Source organism: Chiloscyllium plagiosum, unplaced genomic scaffold (genome assembly GCF_037043375.1).
Source record: "Chiloscyllium plagiosum isolate Xiang-an unplaced genomic scaffold, Cpla_swu_hap1 HiC_scaffold_3, whole genome shotgun sequence".
Lineage (NCBI taxonomy): Eukaryota > Metazoa > Chordata > Chondrichthyes > Orectolobiformes > Hemiscylliidae > Chiloscyllium > Chiloscyllium plagiosum.
The window spans coordinates 65,598,203-65,616,582 of record NW_028270141.1 but is presented as its reverse complement, the minus strand read 5'-3'; the positions used below and the strand labels follow the sequence as shown (position 1 = coordinate 65,616,582).

The 18,380-nt window shown below is 42.9% G+C and overlaps 1 protein-coding gene across 1 annotated transcript in view; it reads right to left on the bottom strand.

Annotated features, from left to right (window-relative positions):
- Positions 1-10,169: 10,169 nt before the first annotated feature.
- The window catches only part of enpp4 (ectonucleotide pyrophosphatase/phosphodiesterase 4), a 75,492-nt gene continuing 67,281 nt past the window's right edge, over positions 10,170-18,380 (bottom strand). Inside the window, exons 5-6 of the transcript XR_006310180.2 lie at positions 10,394-10,960; positions 10,170-10,308 (exon numbers count right to left, since the gene is read on the bottom strand). The gene's annotated coding sequence lies outside the window, so the exon portion shown is untranslated. The remainder of the gene's footprint in view (positions 10,309-10,393; positions 10,961-18,380) is intronic.

Below are 18,380 nucleotides of genomic sequence, written 5' to 3'. Positions count from 1 at the left end.
AGGAAAAGGTGGGGGGTGGGGCCAGTGTAGTTGTGGAAAATGGATTGTTCCACATATTCTACGAAGAGGCAGGCATAGCTGGGGCCCATGCGGGTGCCCATGGCTACTCCTTTCGTTTGGAGGAAGTGGGAGGATTGGAAAGAGAAGTTGTTCAGGGTGAGGACCAGTTCAGTCAGTCGAAGGCTGTGGGAGTCGGCCGGTTTGTAGTAGATGGCTGTGGGAGTCGGTCGGTCCCTCTTCATAACAAGAGGGATTGAGTATAGAAGCAAAGAGGTTCTTCTGCAGTTGTACAGGGCCCTGGTGAGACCACACCTGGAGTATTGTGTGCAGTTCTGGTCTCCAAATTTGAGGAAGGACATTCTGGCTATTGAGGGAGTGCAGCGTAGGTTCACGAGGTCAATTCCTGGAATGGCGGGACTACCTTACACTGAAAGACTGGAGCGACTGGGCTTGTATACCCTTGAGTTTAGAAGACTGAGAGGGGAATCTGATTGAGACATATAAGATTATTAAAGGATTGGACACTCTGGAGGCAGGAAACATGTTTGCGCTGATGGGTGAGTGCCGAACCAGAGGACACAGCTTAAAAATACGGGATAGACCATTTAGGACAGAGATGAGGAGAAACTTCTTCACCCAGAGAGTGGTGACTGTGTGGAATGCTCTGCCCCAGAGGGCAGTGGAGGCCCAGTCTCTGGATTAATTTAAGAAAGAGTTGGATAGAGCTCTCAAGGATAGTGGAATCAAGGGTTATGGAGATAAGGCAGGAACAGGATACTGATTAAGGATGATCAGCCACGATCATATTGAATGGTGGTGCAGGCTCGAAGGGCAGAATGGCCTACTCCTGCACCTATTGTCTATTGTCTTTTCCCTGGGGTGGAAGAGTCCAGAACTAGAGGGCATAGGTTTAGGGTGAGAGGGGAAAGATATAAAAGAGACCTACGGGGCAACTTTTTCACACAGAGAGTGGTACGCGTTTGGAATGAGCTGCCAGAAGAAGTGGTGGAGGCTGGTACAATTGCAATATTTAAGAGGCATTTGGATGGGTATATGAACAGGGAGGGTTTGGAGGGATATGGGCCAGGTGCTGGCAGGTGGAACTAGATTGGGTTGAGATATCTGGTCGGCAGGGACGGGTTGGACCGAAGGGTCTGTTTCCATGCTGTACATCTCTATGATTCTAAATGGGCGGAAGCATTCCCCACTTCCAAACAGGATGCCAGTGCAGTAGCAAGGCTTTGCTAACTGAAATAATTCTGAGATGGGACATCCCTGAAAGGCTTAGTAGCGACAATGGGACACCATTTTTCAATAATGCCCTACAGCAGATCAGTGATTACTTGGGAATAAACATGAGACAACATGTGCCTACCACCCAGCGAGCAATGCGGCAGTGGAAAGAGAGAATGCTACCCTAAAAAATAAATTGACAAAATGCTGTGAGGAACTAGGGGTGACATGGACAAAGGCACTTCCAATTGTGCTAATGTATATGAGATCTAGAAGGAGAGGAAGAGCCAATCTTAGCCCGTTTGAGATTTTGTTTGGTAGGCCGCCCAACACAGGAATTGGCCAAGACCTAAGGTAAGACAAATAACAGACCACTGTGAGGATGAGATGTTATGTTACTGTATATAAAACTCTCTACACTTTTGTCTCAAATACAGAATCAAGTGAAAGCAGCACTAACCCAACCAGCAGAAGCTGCATGATCTAGAACCTGGAGACTGGATAGTGGTGAAAGATTTCAGGAGGAAAAGCTGGAAGGTGAAGAGGTGGCTGGGACCATTTCAAGTGCTCCTTACAACACAGACAGCTGTTAAGATCACCAAACAAGGCACCTGGATACATGCCAGCCATTGCAAACGTGTAGCTGGACTTGAGGAGACATCGGATGACATTGGAACCAAATAGGTGCAAGTAGTGAAACTCCGAAAACCAGATTGGACTAATATACATAGGGATTGTAAGGTTGTTAGATGCCTTATATAAATATGGAGCTGCCCCAGCTCACACTGTTAGCAAGTGCCCTGGCAGGACTATTCGTAAGGGCAGGGGTGTCTGGGATACAGCCGCAGACGATAATCTTAACCAAGGGTGCTAAGGGGACCTTTATGTGCGACCCATGGCCGTTTAGTAACCAGGATGACTATAAATGGGACAATAAATATTTATGCAGGGATCCTTGTGGTCCCAGTGACTGGCACTTAGTAGTAGCCACTACGGCTACAGGGACATCTGACACGGAAATAGGTATTCTATTATCAAGGAAGGAGGTTCCCTGGTCACGGGTGATAATATCCAAGACTCACGAGAGTGATGAGGGAGCCTGGTGGTGTGGAATAGATAGACCCTTCTCTGACATCTATAGGCAGGTGAATATAATGGTACAGTTGCCCCCCCCACCCCCCTCCCGGAAATGCAGTGCAGAAGGTCCTACAGGAAATAGTAACACCAGGGCACGGCAACCAACCAAATCAAATCATGTGGCATCCCTGGGTGGGCACACAGCCCAACAGTGGACTGCCGAATCAATTACAGAGAGCCTGGCAAGAAATGCTAGCTGCCTGCTTCTGCAGGCAGAGACTACCCTGACCTTGATAGGGGGAGCAATTAGGGCAAATCTCGCACCACCACCCGAACTCAAGGCTAACTGCAGTCACAATGCTGACATGCTTCCGACCACAGCCTTCCATATAATGGAAGGCAAGGGAGAAACATGTATTTGCACAAATCAGGAGAGACTTCATTTGGGGATCTCCCAGTGTACTATTACACTGTACTTGAACAATGACTCTTGCTCAGCAACCTACGCAAATGGTATGATTATAAACATTACTTGTTCCTTTATCAATAATCAGACCATGATGGCGGGTATAATATGGGCCTATGGAGACAGAAGGTACCACCACCTCCTTCTGGGATGGAAGGGATGCTGCTACCCCACAGTACTGTCCACTGGCATGACAGTGTTCGTCCCAAAGGCCAGTAACATGTGAACCCGACGGGACATTCCACGGCATTGGAATGGGTACACACTCGCAGACCCAGGGGCAAACATTGGTCTATTCTTTTGGGAGTAGGAACAATGGTAGCAATAAACAAGATTAATGGCCTCGCATGTAGCGTATTACTGTTAGCAAATGAGATGGAGGAAAGTCTAACACTCATTAATACTGAGTTAACGGCAGTAAGGGAAGCAGTGATACAAAATCGATTAATACTCCACATACTGATGGCTGAAAGAGGGACTGTCTGCAAAATGTTAGGTACCTCATGCTGTTTTAATATTCCTGATGAGTCCCAGAATATCACTAGTGTAATAAATCATATGAAGGCGGCAATAAGACTGCCTCCCCCAGCAGATGACTCCTGGTTCCAATGGCTTACCTCCCCTTGGGGAGGATGGGGGTAGGACTGGTCATACACATAGTGCTTTGTATAGGACCCTGCTTGTGTACCTGCCTACGCCATTTGCTTATGAATGCAGCGGGATACCAAATGGTTAAACAATCAGAGGCCCCACAGCAGGAAGATCCGATTGCATGGATCCCATCATACCGTAATGTTGAAGTGCATGACGTGTGAAAATGGGCTATGTACAGGGCACACCAGAGCAAGTGATGATACCATCAGAAAGCAGTGTTGCAAGTAGATGATGTCTGAGGAAAGGCCTGGTGCTCCATTAGCAATTTGATGTATAGCTATCTGGCTCTGTATATTTCTTATGTCATTATTGTCATAAAATGACAAAAAGGGGGGAAATGTAATGGAAAATTAACATTTATTGTGAAATCTATAAAAGCTTGGTTGATACAAAGAAGTAAGAGCCTGACTTTGCAAAGCATTGCAGACAGCCAGAAAAAATGTAAAAGTTAAACTGACAGTAAGCAATTACAAGGTCAGTAAACTGTCATATCAACAGTCAAGGAATGAGAAAAACCACTCCATATGTGAAAAGGAACTCGAATGTTCCAGGCTCCTGGCCTTGAGATGTTGATAAGGAGAAGTGAAGTATAGTATAATGGGAATATGTGAAAGTCGTCAGCGCCCCTTACATGAGGCATCTTGCCAATGTATCGGATCAACTCTGCACAGTCCAAAATTAAACTCTTTTTCAATTAGACTAGATTCCCTAGTGTAGAAACAGTCCCTTCGGCCAACGAGTCCACACTGACCCTCCGAAGAGTAACCCACCCAGACCCATTTCCCTCTGACTAATGCACCTCACACTATGGGCAATTTAGCATGACCAATTCACTTGACCTGCACATCTTTGGATTGTGGGAGGAAACCCACGCAGACATGGGAAGAATGTGCAAACTCCACACAGTCACCCGAGACTGGAATCGAACCTGGGTCCCTATGAGGCTGCAGTGCTAACCACTGAGCCACCGTGCTGCCCTTTGCTCTTGCTAGCATTTGAGTTGAGTCGATTTAACTTCCATGACAGATGTTACCTGGGCTGTAGAGTTTCAGTTATGAAGAGATATTGGACAGGTTGGGTTTGTTTTCTTACAGCAGGGGAGATTGAGAGGGGACAGAAATGGGAGGTATAAAATTATGGGAGGCATCGAAAGGGTAGACAGGAAGAAACCTTTCTTCTTGATGGAGGCATCAGTAACCAGTGGACATTGTTTTAATGGGGCAGAAATTGTAAAAGAATTGTGAAGATCTTTTTAACCAAGAGGGTTGTGGGAATCTGGAACAAGAGTGGTAGAGACTGATATCATTATAACATTTAAAAAGTATTTAGATGTGCATTATGGGTCAAGTACTGGAAAATTGGATTAGATGTTGGGCCAGATGTGATGGGCCAAAGTACCCTTTACTGTGTTGCAGACCTCTATTACTCTATGATTCAGTGACAGACTAAGAATAAGCATTAAGGTGCATTCACATAATGCACAATTTCATCATTGAAAATTTGAACCAAGTTACCCCATAATGTTAAAAAAAAAGAGCAAGACAGAAAATTCCTTAATTAAAATAAGTGTAATTATAGTTTTTTTTAAATTTTGTTTCAGATAGCATTGGAAATTTTCAGCAGGTCTGACATCTTTTCCTTTAACTCACTCATGGGATGCAGGCAACAGTGGCTGGACCAGTATTTATTGCTCATCCCTTGTAGCCCTTGAGAAGCTGTTGGTGAGCTGCCTTCCTGAACCATTGCAATCCATGTGATAGTACCATTGAATTGTATCATGGCCAATATAAAATGCTCTCTTGTTCATAGTCATTGCCTGGCATTTGTGTGGTGCATATTTTAGTTGCCTCTTTTCAGTTGTGCAGTCTTCAGTGAACATCCTCACCTCTGACATTAAAATGGAGAGAGGATCATTGATAAAGTAGCTGAAGATGGTTGGGCCTACACATTATCCTGAGAAACTCCCACATAGATGCTCTGCAGCTGAGATAACTGATCTCCCACAACCACACAATTTTCCTTTGTACCAGGAATGATTCCAGACAACAGTTCTCCCCTGATTTACATTGACTCCAGTTTTACTAGGGAGGTTTGATGCAGAACTGAGTCAAATGTGGCCTTGAGTCAAGGCCAATCACTCTTACCTCACCTGTGGAATCCATGTTTAAACCAAGGTTGTAATGACATCAAAAGCTGAGTAACCCTGGTGGAACACAAGGCATCACTTAGCAGGTTATTGCTGAGCAAGTGCTGCTTGATAGCACTGTTGATGATAATTTCCAAGACTTTACTGAGATCAAGAGTCGACTGATGGGTGGTAACTGCCAAATTAGAGGTGTTCAGCTTTGTTGTGTACTGGACAGATCTGGGCAATTTCCTTAGAGCAGAGGAGATTGAGAGGGGACACGAATGAGAGACATAAAATTATGAGGGGTGTAGAAAGGGTAGACAGGAAGAAACCTTTCCTCTTGATGGAGGGATCAGTAAAATGTCATATTGCAGCTTTACTGAATCAGCTTGGCTAGGTGCTATAAGTTCTGGAGTACAAATCTTGATTGGTTGCTGCAATGCGGTCAAGGTTCATAGTCCTTGCAATATCCAGTGCCTCCAGCTGTTTCTTGATATCACTTGGAGTGAATCAAGTTGTTTGAAGACTGGTATTTGTAATGCTGGGAACCTCTCGAAGAGGTGCAAGTGGATCATTCACTCAACGTTTCTGGTTGAAGATCGTTGCAAATGCTTCAGCCTTATATTGTACTAGTGTGCTAAGCTCCCATATTCTTCAGGATGGAATATTTGTGGAGCCTCCTCCAATGAGTTGTTTAATTATCCACCAACAGTCATGACTAGATATGCAAAGCTGCAGAGCTTAGATCTGATCTGTCGCTTGTGGAATTGTTTAGCTCTATCACTTGCTGCTTTGGCATGAAATTAGTCCTGTTTGGTAGCTTCACCAGGTTGGCGCCTCATTCTTAGGCATTCCTGATGCTGCATATGGCAGCCTTGCAGATACCCAATCATGATCTGCTAGATCTGTTTGAAGTCTATCCCATTTAGCACTGTGACAATGCCACGCAAAACAAGGTAAGGTATTCTCAATGTGAGTGTGTGGAGGGAGAAACAGAATTGACAGGCCAGATTTTGTGTGGCTGTGGCTGGCTAATCTAGTGGTCAGAGAAGCAGCAGATAAATTCTGTCAGTTATATTTTCCTTACTTTTTCATGGGAGGTGGGCATTACTGGCAAGGCCAGCAATTATTGCTGATCATCCTTCGGAGCTTGCTAAGCTATTAAGAGTCAACCACATTATTGCAAGTCTTGAGCCACATTTAGGTCAGACACCAGGTAAGAATGGCATATTTACCTTCCTATATATATAAAAAAAGAGATACATAGGTTTTATGGGTAATCAATAATTTCATGATGACCATCATGCTGCTGAACAGGAGTTGCACTGTGCATTGAAATTGCCTTCTCCAGTTGTGAAGTTATCTTCTGTTGTATGCAAATTACTTTTTGTAGTAGTAATATATGATGTGCGAAATTTTCACACTCCCTTATTCTGCTTATCAACCCAGCTGGTAGCAATCATCAAGACAAGTATGTACAGTTCCAGCGCAGATGCTGAAAGAAATTGTTAATGTAGTGCCCTGGTATGTTAGTAAATTAGTGGAACAGGATCATTGGTACTCAAGAAGGTGAGAAAGGGAATTTAAAATAAAATACACCCAAGAAATTATGCTTGTGAAATGGTTGGTTTCAAATGTAATTAAGGGATGATTTAGTCCCATTCTTGATACTATTGGTGGCGTTAATTATTTTTTGTCTTCCAATTTCACTACCTCCCCTGGACAATGCTACTACTGCCCACTTCCTATCAAGCCTTTGCACCCAGAGTCTTGTTATACTATTTAACCCCCTGTGCCAATTTTGGAAAAAGGCAAGATGAAAAAGCAGCATTTCCCTCCTCCATTCCACTTTATGCAGCAAGCTCTAAATATTGATAGCATTAAAGTATGGGGTTATACTTATGTCATTAGACATTTCTGACTTGACAGGCAATTTCCACAAAAATAGCTGTGCACAGAGAACAGACAACAATTTCAAATGCAGCCCTCAATGGTGTGCCCAAAGCCAAGATGACTTTAAACAGTTTGCTCTCAAAGATGGGCATGTCTCAATCAAAAGGCATAGATCCATTCCACATGAATCAATTGATCCTGGTCAAAGGCATTTCAGCAGAGTAGCAAGATAAAACTTAACTCTTAACATCTTTGTGGTTTGGTCTTTGATTTAATTTCTGAATACTCCAGGGAATGATTTGACTTGTACTAGATTTATACTATTTGACATTTGTTTTTCTTAAAGACAGTGTACTCCAAGGGTTCTTGACATGCAGTTTTGAATAAAATCATCTCATCTTACTGCAACTATTCACAAAAGATCGCTGTTTCATATCAGAGGTAATTTGATTTTGGAAACCATACACTGTAAAAAAAAAGACAAATGATTCTGCCTATGGTCACTGGAAACAATCTGTGACAAGATGCACAGATCATGAATCCAGCCTGTAAACACAGACAGCAGCAAAAAAAAAAGTTTCTACATAACTCTATAAAGGTCATTGTTTGCCTAACAGTCAGAGAACTTGTACCTTTGTGCAAAGGCAGAAAAAAGGCATGTTAATTTTCTTTCTGCAATCCTATTTATTTCCGAATTCTTGAAAGAATTATGGGTGGACAAGAGAAAAGTAAGGAGACTACGAAAGATGTCGAGCATTTTTTATTTATTCACAGGATGTGGGTGCGCTGTCTAGGCCGGAATTTATTGCCCATCCAAATCACTCAGAGAGCAGTTAAGCGTCAACCACATTTGTGGATTTGGAGTCACATGTAGGCCAGATGAGGGCAACAAGATTTCCTTCTTATAAGGACATTCGATGATTGTAGAAAGATAGGAATCCACTCCAGTGCTACTCCAAGGTTAAAAGATCTGAGCAGGAGGAAGCACAAAGACTAAAAGATGTTTTCTTCTCTTGGGTATAGCAAAGATGCTGTAGAATTACAGCTTTTAGGTCCAAAAACGTCAGCAGCATTTGGTTATCCTATCCTTCACCTGGGCAAAAATTACAAGCATATACCACTGGCCATATGGAGATTATTTTCCATAGTTCTACAAGCTGAGCAATTATGAATTCACCACTTCCAATACAATTAATGAATCTCTTAACTTGACATCAACGTAATGTGGCCCAATGGTCTCTTCAAAAGCTCATGACTAGTGCCTACCTGTTTTTTGTGTTTGTGCGATGTAACAGTCATATCAATCATCTGATGTTCTTGGAACTTTTACAAGTTAAAGCAAACGGACACTTTGAATCAATTTAGTTGCAAAAAGAGCCATTTCATCCAATGGCAATTGCTTTCTAAACGTTTAGGCTATTTGCTGCATCATCAAAGTGCCAGGAAATGATCGTCTCCAAGAAGAAAGAACCTAATCATCTTCCTTAGACATTCTTTGGCTTTCCCAGCATGGAATCTCTCACCACATCCAGGGGAGGTCACCATTCATCAGAACTTCAATTGAGTGAACCATATAAATACTGGTAATTTAAGAACTGGAAATTCTGTCAAAACATATTCTGACTCCCCAGAGCATGTCAATCATCTACAAATATCCAGAATAAAGTAGCCCATTTGACTGGGAATCCATCTAATAGCCTCAACATTCACTCACTTGACCCATAGTGACAACAGAGTGTACAAACTGTAAGAGACACTACTGCAAATTATTAAGGGTCCTTCAACAGTACCCGACTGTGTGTCAGATCAAGTGACAGTATTGTTGCTTTGAAGTGCCCCTCCTCTTGGTCTTTAGCTTTAGGCAATGCTGACTGGCCAGGTGAAAGTATTTCAATCTCTGAAAGTAGTTTTTCACAAGGGGAGGGTTAGGATGAGTGAAGAGGAAGTGCACATAAAGCTAGAGGTATATTGCGATATAATCTGCAGCTTGCATGTTATCCAAGATTGCATCACGAAGGTGAAGTGTTATTTCTGACAGTGTGTAAAGGATGGTATGTACATTCAGGTCATACTGGACAACTCCATCAATCATCAACACCAGATGCCATGGCTTCAACATAGCCTCATTAATAGTCAAGCTCCATCTCCTACGAGAGAGTGGGGATATTGAAATATGCTTGACCTCTATTTATTTTCCTAAGTGTTATTAACAATCTTGTATTGCACAAGGTAGGGAAGAGTGCCAGTGAATGTGTTGCAATGCATTTTCATAATGTACCTGTCATGGTGGAATAACTGGAAGCAAAAAGAATCTTCAAGAAGCAGATATAAGACTTGCAGCAGTGGTAAATGTGTGTGATGAATTGGATTGAATGAATGTTAGACAGAATTATTGATTGCTAGAGATTGCTGACTGGTGAACAATTGTTCTGGTGTAACTGGTGAAATGTGTGAGATTGGTGGTTTTGTGAGGAAATACTATTTGAAGAAATAGTTTCTCACCTTGCCCACTTAGGCGAAATTGTTGAACTTTTTTAGCACTGTATCTAGATCCTTGAGACCAGATTATTGACATTGATTTTCTTTATTTTTTCATTGTTTCTGGAGGACCACATTTGTGAAGTTCAGCTCTATCTCCCTTTCCACCTTCAAAATGAAGACCTCCAGTCAGAGTAAATAAATTTATGTAGTGCCTTCAATGTAATTAAATATCCCAAGGTATTTCACAGGAATATTACCAAAGTATGACACTGACTCTTATAAGATGACATTAGGTCCAGACTTTTTAAATCAAATTCCACCATCTGAAATGGTAATAAGACACACTTCATCAAAACAATCTTCTACATGTCTTCCTCTGAAAGAGATTGAGAGAATTTTGTGACTTGCTGGTTGCTGATGTGGAAGAATTCAATCAAAATGAAGTCATATATTTTTCATACCTTAATCAAGTTGTGGGATGCGTCATTTTGTCTCTGGTTACTACCAGATCACATATCCCAGGCACTTCAGTTGCAATCTATTATGCAAAAGGTTATTTCAAAGGCAGTATTCTATTATTAATTTATTTGACTGAAAAACAAGTAGTAGCCTAGAAATAAAATGATGTAGACACCAAAAATGCAACAGGAGCATCTACTTATTTTTCGTCTGGAGAGAGATAACTGTAATGTCTAAGAGTTGGAAGGGAAAAAAATGGAATAAAGAACATGAGAGCTATATAAAAACAAATGAACTGTAAGTAATGCCAAACAGAAAGAGAGGGAGAAACAGCAAAAATCCTGGTGAAGAACAACTGGAGTGATGCAATTTTTCAGACACCTTTGAAATGCTTGTTCTCTTTTTCATATTGTATCCATTTGAATTATCCATAGAAATCCCATGAGGGCTTGAGATCTGGAGGTAAACTTGGGAATGACCTATGTTCTTCTCTTGGGTTGGAGCATGCTTTGGATATAGTTAGAGACGGAAAACCAGGTTGTTTTATCTGCATTTCATCATATCATCTACTATAAATGAAAGACAATCATCAGTCAATGTAACAAATTTAAACTTTTAAATAAACATTCATGCATGAATTATATGCAGGGTAACAACTATTCTATTCTGATCCTGCATCTAAGAGATGTGACACTTATTCCCATTCAACTCCAACTCAATAATTCCAAGATAGCGAGATTTCAGGTGGCAACATTTGTTACAGATATTTATCTAAGGATAGTTTCACTGTCCACAAGCTTCCACACAATGGTATCCAGGCACACACATTTATTGTATCATACTCTATATTATTTATAACTTTTCAATTTGGTCTTTTTAAAAAAATTTCAACCCACAATCTTGCAAACAGTCACCAAAACGTATGTTAAAATGTTAAATGATTACTGCCACAACCTTATGCAAATCATGACAAATACTGAAAGCAAAAGCAGCATGCTGTCACCCTCTTACAATGGGTCAAATGACCTCCTTCTGCACATAACAATTCTGTGATTCTGTTTTGAAATCCTATTCCCATTAAATTACCAACTATAACACTATTTATGACCAGACTGAGTGTCAATGTGAAAAAAATTACTTTTATTACACCTTTTGGATTTAATTACAAATTTCAACACTTCCTCTATTTGCAGTAATTAGCAGAACATTTTGCAAAATAGCTACAAAAAGGGAGTAGCTGAAATGTGTTGCTGGAAAAGTGCAGCAGGTCAGGCAGCATCCAAGGAGCAGGAGAATCGACGTTTTGGGCATGAGCCCTTCTTCAGGAATGAGGAAAGTGTGCCAAGCAGACTAAGATAAAAGGTAGGGAGGAGGGACTTGGGGGAGGGGCGTTGGAAATGCAATAGGTGGAAGGAGGTTAAGGTGAGGGTGATAAGGTGAGGGTGATAGGCCGGAGTGGGGGTGGGGGCGGAGAGGTCAGGAAGAAGATTGCAGGTTAGGAAGGTGGTGCTGAGTTCGAGGGTTGGGACTGAGATAAGATGGGGGGAGGGGAAATGAGGAAACTGGAGAAGTCTGAGATCATCCCTTGTGGTTGGAGGGTTCCTAAGCGACCGCCTCCAACCTCATAGTCCCACAACCCCGCACCGCCCGTTTCTACCTCCTGCCCAAAATCCACAAACCTGACTGCCCCGGCCGACCCATTCTCAGCCTGCCCCACCGAACTCATCTCTGCATACCTCGACATGGTCCTGTCCCTCTTAGTCCAAGAACTCCCCACCTACGTTCGGGACACCACCCACGCCCTCCACCTCCTCCAGGATTTTCGCTTCCCTGGTCCCCAACGCCTTATCTTCACCATCGACATCCAGTCCCTGTACACCTCCATCCCCCATCACGAAGGACTCAAAGCCCTCCGCTTCTTCCTTTCCCGCCGTACCAACCAGTACCTTTCCACTGACACCCTCCTTCGACTGACTGAACTGGTCCTCACTCTGAACAACTTCTCTTTCCAATCCTCCCACTTCCTCCAAACCAAAGGAGTAGCCATGGGCACCCGCATGGGCCCAGCTATGCCTGCCTCTTCGTAGGATATGTGGAACAGTCCATCCACAGTGCAGCTACACTGGCACCACCCCCCACCTTTTCCTCAGCTACATCGATGACTGTATCGGCGCTGCCTCGTGCTCCCACGAGGAGGTTGAACAGTTCATCCACTTTACTAACACCTTCCACCCCGACTTCAAATTTACCTGGACCATCTCAGACTCCTCCCTCCCCTTCCTAGACATCTCCATTTCTATCTCGGGCGACCGAATCAACACGGACATTTGCTATAAACCGACCGACTCCCACAGCTACCTAGACTATACCTCCTCCCACCCTGCCCCCTGTAAAAACGATATCCCATATTCCCAATTCCTTTGCCTCCGCTGCATCTGCTCCCAGGAGGACCAGTTCCAATACCGTACAACCCAGCTGGCCTCCTTCTTCAAGGACCGCAATTTCCCCCCAGACGTGGTCGACGATGCCCTCCACTGCATCTCCTCCACTTCCCGTTCCTCCGCCCTTGAGCCCTACCCCACCAATCGCCACCAGGACAGAACCCCACTGGTCCTCACCTACCGCCCCACCAACCTCCGTATCATCTGTCATCATTTCCGTCACCTCCAAACGGGCCCCACCACCAGGGATATATTTCCCTCCCCTCCCCTATCAGCGTTCCGAAAAGACCACTCCCTTTGTGACTCCCTCGTCAGGTCCACACCGCCCACCAACCCCACCTCCACTCCTGGCACCTTCCCCTGCAACCGCAAGAAATGCAAAACTTGCACCCACACCTCCCCCCTTACTTCCCTCCAGGGTCCCAAGGGATCCTTCCATATCCACCACAAATTCACCTGCACCTCCACACATATCATTTACTGCATCCACTGCACCCGATGTGGCCTCCTCTATATTGGGAACACAGGCCACCTACTTGCGGAACGTTTCAGAGAACACCTCTGGGACACCCGGACCAACCAACCCAACCACCCAGTGGCTCAACACTTCAACTCCCCCTCCCACTCCACCAAGTCATGCAGGTCCTTGGACTCCTCCATTGCCAGACCATAGCAATACGACGGCTGGAGGAAGAGCGCCTCATCTTCCGCCTAGGAACCCTCCAACCACAAGGGATGAACTCAGACTTCTCCAGTTTCCTCATTCCCCCTCCCCCCACCTTGTCTCAGTCCCAACCCTCGAACTCAGCACCACCTTCCTAACCTGCAATCTTCTTCCTGACCTCTCTACCCCCACCCCCACTCCGGCCTATCACCCTCACCTAAACCTCCTTCCACCTATCGCATTTCCAACGCCCCTCCCCCAAGTCCCTCCTCCCTACCTTTTATCTTAGCCTGCTTGGCACACTTTTCTCATTCCTGAAGAAGGGCTCATGCCCGAAACATTGATTCTCCTGCTCCTTGGATGCCGCCTGACCTGCTGCGCTTTTTCAGCAACACATTTTCAGCTCTGATCTCCAGCATTTGCAGTCCTCACTTTCTACAAAAAGGGAGTATAAAAACAAGTAAATAAGAGATCACTTAACTAACATTAAATATCTTTACAATTCTATTAGGAAACAGAGGTTAGTTAGGAACAATGCAGAGCCCTTGAAAACTGATTATTGTAATATTGTTAATGGAAAAGTAAGGAAATGCTCAATCTCAAGTTACTTCGCATCAGTATTTACAGCATAGGAAGAGTTCAGCATGCCAGACAAACCAAGGATATTATTATTGAATCTGGAATGAGAATATACCTGAATTAAAACAGGCAAAATGGTAATGAGGAAATTCATGGCACTTAAGAATGATAAATTCCTAAGGATGAGAAGGTTACCATTGCAATGTTTTAATGTAAATAAGTGAGAACAGTATAGATGCCCAAGTATGATCTCCGAACTCTGACTTCTAAGGAAGGATCACTCAACCTGAAATGTTAACTCTGATTTCTCTCCACAAATGTTGTCAGACCTGCTAAGCTTTTCCAGTAATTTCTGTTTTTGTTTCTGAGAATATAACATCTCTTGCTTTAAACAAAGATTCTCTTAACAGCTGCATAATTTCAATCATTTTTTAAATTTTTTATCTAAATTATGTAAACTTTACAAATGTAAAAATTAAATATATAATTCTGAACTTAAAACTTTTTGAATGCTTGTTTTCTTTTCTTAGAAAAGCCCATTATTCACTTTGCTGCTCAAGTATTGAAATGTTCTGCCCTCTTCTTCTGAACTGAAGTAGCACACTTGAGTCAGTCTTTGGCCTGCTACCCTGTCACCTCAAGATCTGCATTACAAATTTGCAGTTTGTAATTCTCTTCCAACTACTGCCTGTCTTCCACTAGTTTTTTCAACTTTCTGCTTTGCTTTACTTGTCTACTTGGCTTCTTACTTTCTGTATTTCCTTTTCCTTTTTTAAAAGCTCTAAAATACCTTGTAATTTGTTACTAGTCTCCAGTAATCCTTCTCTGACTGTGACTGTGTTAAGCTGCATTTACAGTTCTCTAATCATTCACAGAATCCTTACAATGTGGAAATACTCCCTTCAGCTGTCCCTCCGAAGATATCCCACCCAGACCCACCCTTTACCCTATCACTGTAGGCCTGCATCTCCCATGGCTAATCCACCAAGCATATGCACCTCTGGACCCTATGGGCAATTTAGATAGTCAATCTATCTATCCTACACATCTTTGGACTGTGGGAGGAAACCCACACAGACATGGTGGAGAATGTGCAAACTCCATACAGACAGTCGCCCTGAAGCTGGAATTGAACCCGGGTCCCTGGCGTTGTGAGGCCACAGTGCTAATCACTGAGCCAATGTGCTGCCCCCTGCTAATTTACCACCTTGTATAAACATTATTTTTATTCCATACTCTGACACTTTTGTCAGTCAAGAATCTACTTAACTTCTATTTACGTTTCCTCTGCTAACTGTACAAATTGCAGTTTCTTTTCTATATGCTGTTTTCCAGCATACCATTTTATGCTCTGCTCAGTATTCAGGCTTTCTAGGTCAGCGACTTTATTCTCTTATTATACCTTTTCACCTTGGAGTGCTCCAAATTTATGGAAATCTTCCTTTTTAACTGCTTAAATGTTCTGAGTTACCTCTCTTTCCTTTCTTATCACGAACTCTTTGTGTCTTTTGATATTGGCTTTGAGAACTCTAATATCTGACAGCAATCCACTCATTTGCCTTTGCATGTTTTTTCACGTAGCAATGAATTTACCCAAACTATTGATTCCAAGCCTTTGGGTAAAGTCAAACTATAGGTTCCAAGCTTTTGGGAGTCACTTCCATTTCCTGAAGTTCTCATTCAATGTTTCTTTTCAATTTCATTGGTACTGACACTACAAGGACTTGAAATACTAGTTTCTTCTCAGGATCATTGGCAATAAGATACTTAAAATCTTCAAAGAGTCCATCTCATCAAACACTCCATGTATATTTAGAACAGATTTTTTTTGTTTTCGATTGGAGGGCACTTTTAGTAGACAATAGACAAGAGGTGCAGGAGTAGACCATTCTGCCCTTCGAGCCTGCACCACCATTCAATATGATCGTGGCTGATCATCCTTAATCAGTATCCTGTTCCTGCCTTATCTCCATAACCCTTTATTCCACTATCCTTGAGAGCTCTATCCAACTCTTTCTTAAATTAATCCAGAGACTGGGCCTCCACTGCCCTCTGGGGCAGAGCATTCCACACAGTCACCACTCTCTGGGTGAAGAATTTTCTCCTCATCTCTGTCCTAAATGGTCCACCCCGTATTTTTAAGCTGTGTCCTCTGGTTCGGCACTCACCCATCAGCGGAAATATGTTTCCTGCCTCCAGAGTGTCCAATCCGTTAATAATCTTATATGTCTCAATCATATCCCCTCTCAAGGGGTTACAAGCCCAGTCGCTCCAGTCTTTCAGTGTAAGGTAGTCCCGCCATTCCAGGAATTGACCTCGTGAACCTACGCTGCACTCCCTCAATAGCCAGAATGTCTTTCCTCAAATTTGGAGACCAGAACTGCACACAGTACTCCAGGTGTGGTCTCACCAGGCCCTGTACAGCTGCAGAATAACCTCTTTGCTTCTATACTCAATCCCTCTTGTTATGAAGGCCAGCATTCGATTAGCCTTCTTCACTGCATGCTGTACCTGCATGCTTACCTTCATTGACTGGTGTACAAGAACACCCAGATCTCTTTGTACTGCCCCTTTACCTAAATTGATTCCATTTAGGTAGTAATCTGCCTTCCTGCTCTTGCCACCAAAGTGGATAACCATACATTTATCCACATTAAACTGCACCTGCCATGCATCTGACCACTCACCTAACCTGTCCAGGTCACCCTGTAATCTCCAAACATCCTCCTCACATTTCACCCTGCCACCCAGCTTAGTATCATCAGCAAATTTGCTAATGTTATTCTAATACCATCTTCTATATCATTAATATATATTGTAAAAAGCTGCGGTCCCAGCACTGATCCCTGCGGTACCCCACTGGTCACTGCCTGCCATTCCAAAATGGAGCCATTTATCACTATTCTTTGTGTCCTATCAGCCAACCAACTTTCAATCCAAGTTAGTACTTTGCCCCCAATACCATGCGCCCTAATTTTGCTCACTAACCTCCTTTGTGGAACTTTATCAAAAGCTTTCTGAAAGTCCAGGTACACTACATCTACTGTCCAACTTCTAATCTTCAGTGAAGTCTATGCACCTCATGATTTTGAAGTACTGTTCAACTATGTTCTTTCAACCTTTCAGGAACATTCAGATATATGCTGTTATTCTATGGTCCAGCTTGCTGTTTCAGGTTCAGATTTATTTCTCACCAAATTCTTAATCTGAATAGTTCTGGGAAGTGTCAGATCCATATTTTTGTGCAATTGTAAGATTCCTATGCTTGGTATGAAAAATTATTGTTTTTGTTTTCATTTATAATGTTGCTTTGCCTCTGCTAATTTCTATGCAATTTGTTTTTCATTATTTAGCATATCTTTTCCCCAAGGTTGACTTTCCCTCAAACTCTGAAATTTGATGCATATGTGTGAGATTTCCTTCTGGGAAATTTCAAACCAGCGCTCCCAGGAAAACATGTGGACCAAATACTGAACTACAGAAGCAATCATCCCAGCACCCACAAATGAAGCTGCATTAGAACATTATTTCAATGAGCCACGACACACCGCAGCACAGAGGAACTACGAAGAGCAGAGGAAAATCTCATATACAACATATTCCAAAAGAATGGGTACCCAATGAACACAGCCCGCTGATTTCTCAGCAACAAACCCAAACAAGCAGACAAAAAACATTCCAGAAACCCTAGCCACTCTCCCCTACATCAAAGACATCTCAGAAATGACTGCCAGAGACAAAAAACATTCCAGAAACCCTAACCACTCTCCCCTACATCAAAGACATCTCAGAAATGACTGCCAGACTACTCAGACCTCTTGGCATCATGATAGCTCACCAACCCACCAACACACTAAAACAGCAGCTAATGAACTTAAAAGACCCTATACAGCTAACAAGCAAAATAAATGTCATTTACAAAATGCCTTGCAAGAACACTACACTGGGCAAACTAGGCAGAACACTAGACACAGAAAGACATGACTCACTATCACTAGTATTCTTACATACAGATGAGGAAGGACATCACTTCGACTGGGACAACAAATCCATCCTAGGACAAGCCAAACAGATACACGCATGAGAATTCCTAGAAGCATGGCATTCCAACAAACACATCAACTTGGACCCCATTTACTACCCTCTCAGAAAATGAACTGAAAATGACATCACCACAGGAAATGACATTGCCAACCCAAGGAAACCTAAATAGAAAGGTCATAACACCAATGCTTCATCAGAGGCTCACTGATGATGTTACCCAGTATGGTGATGAAACATCTGAAAATGAACCTTCCAGCTCAG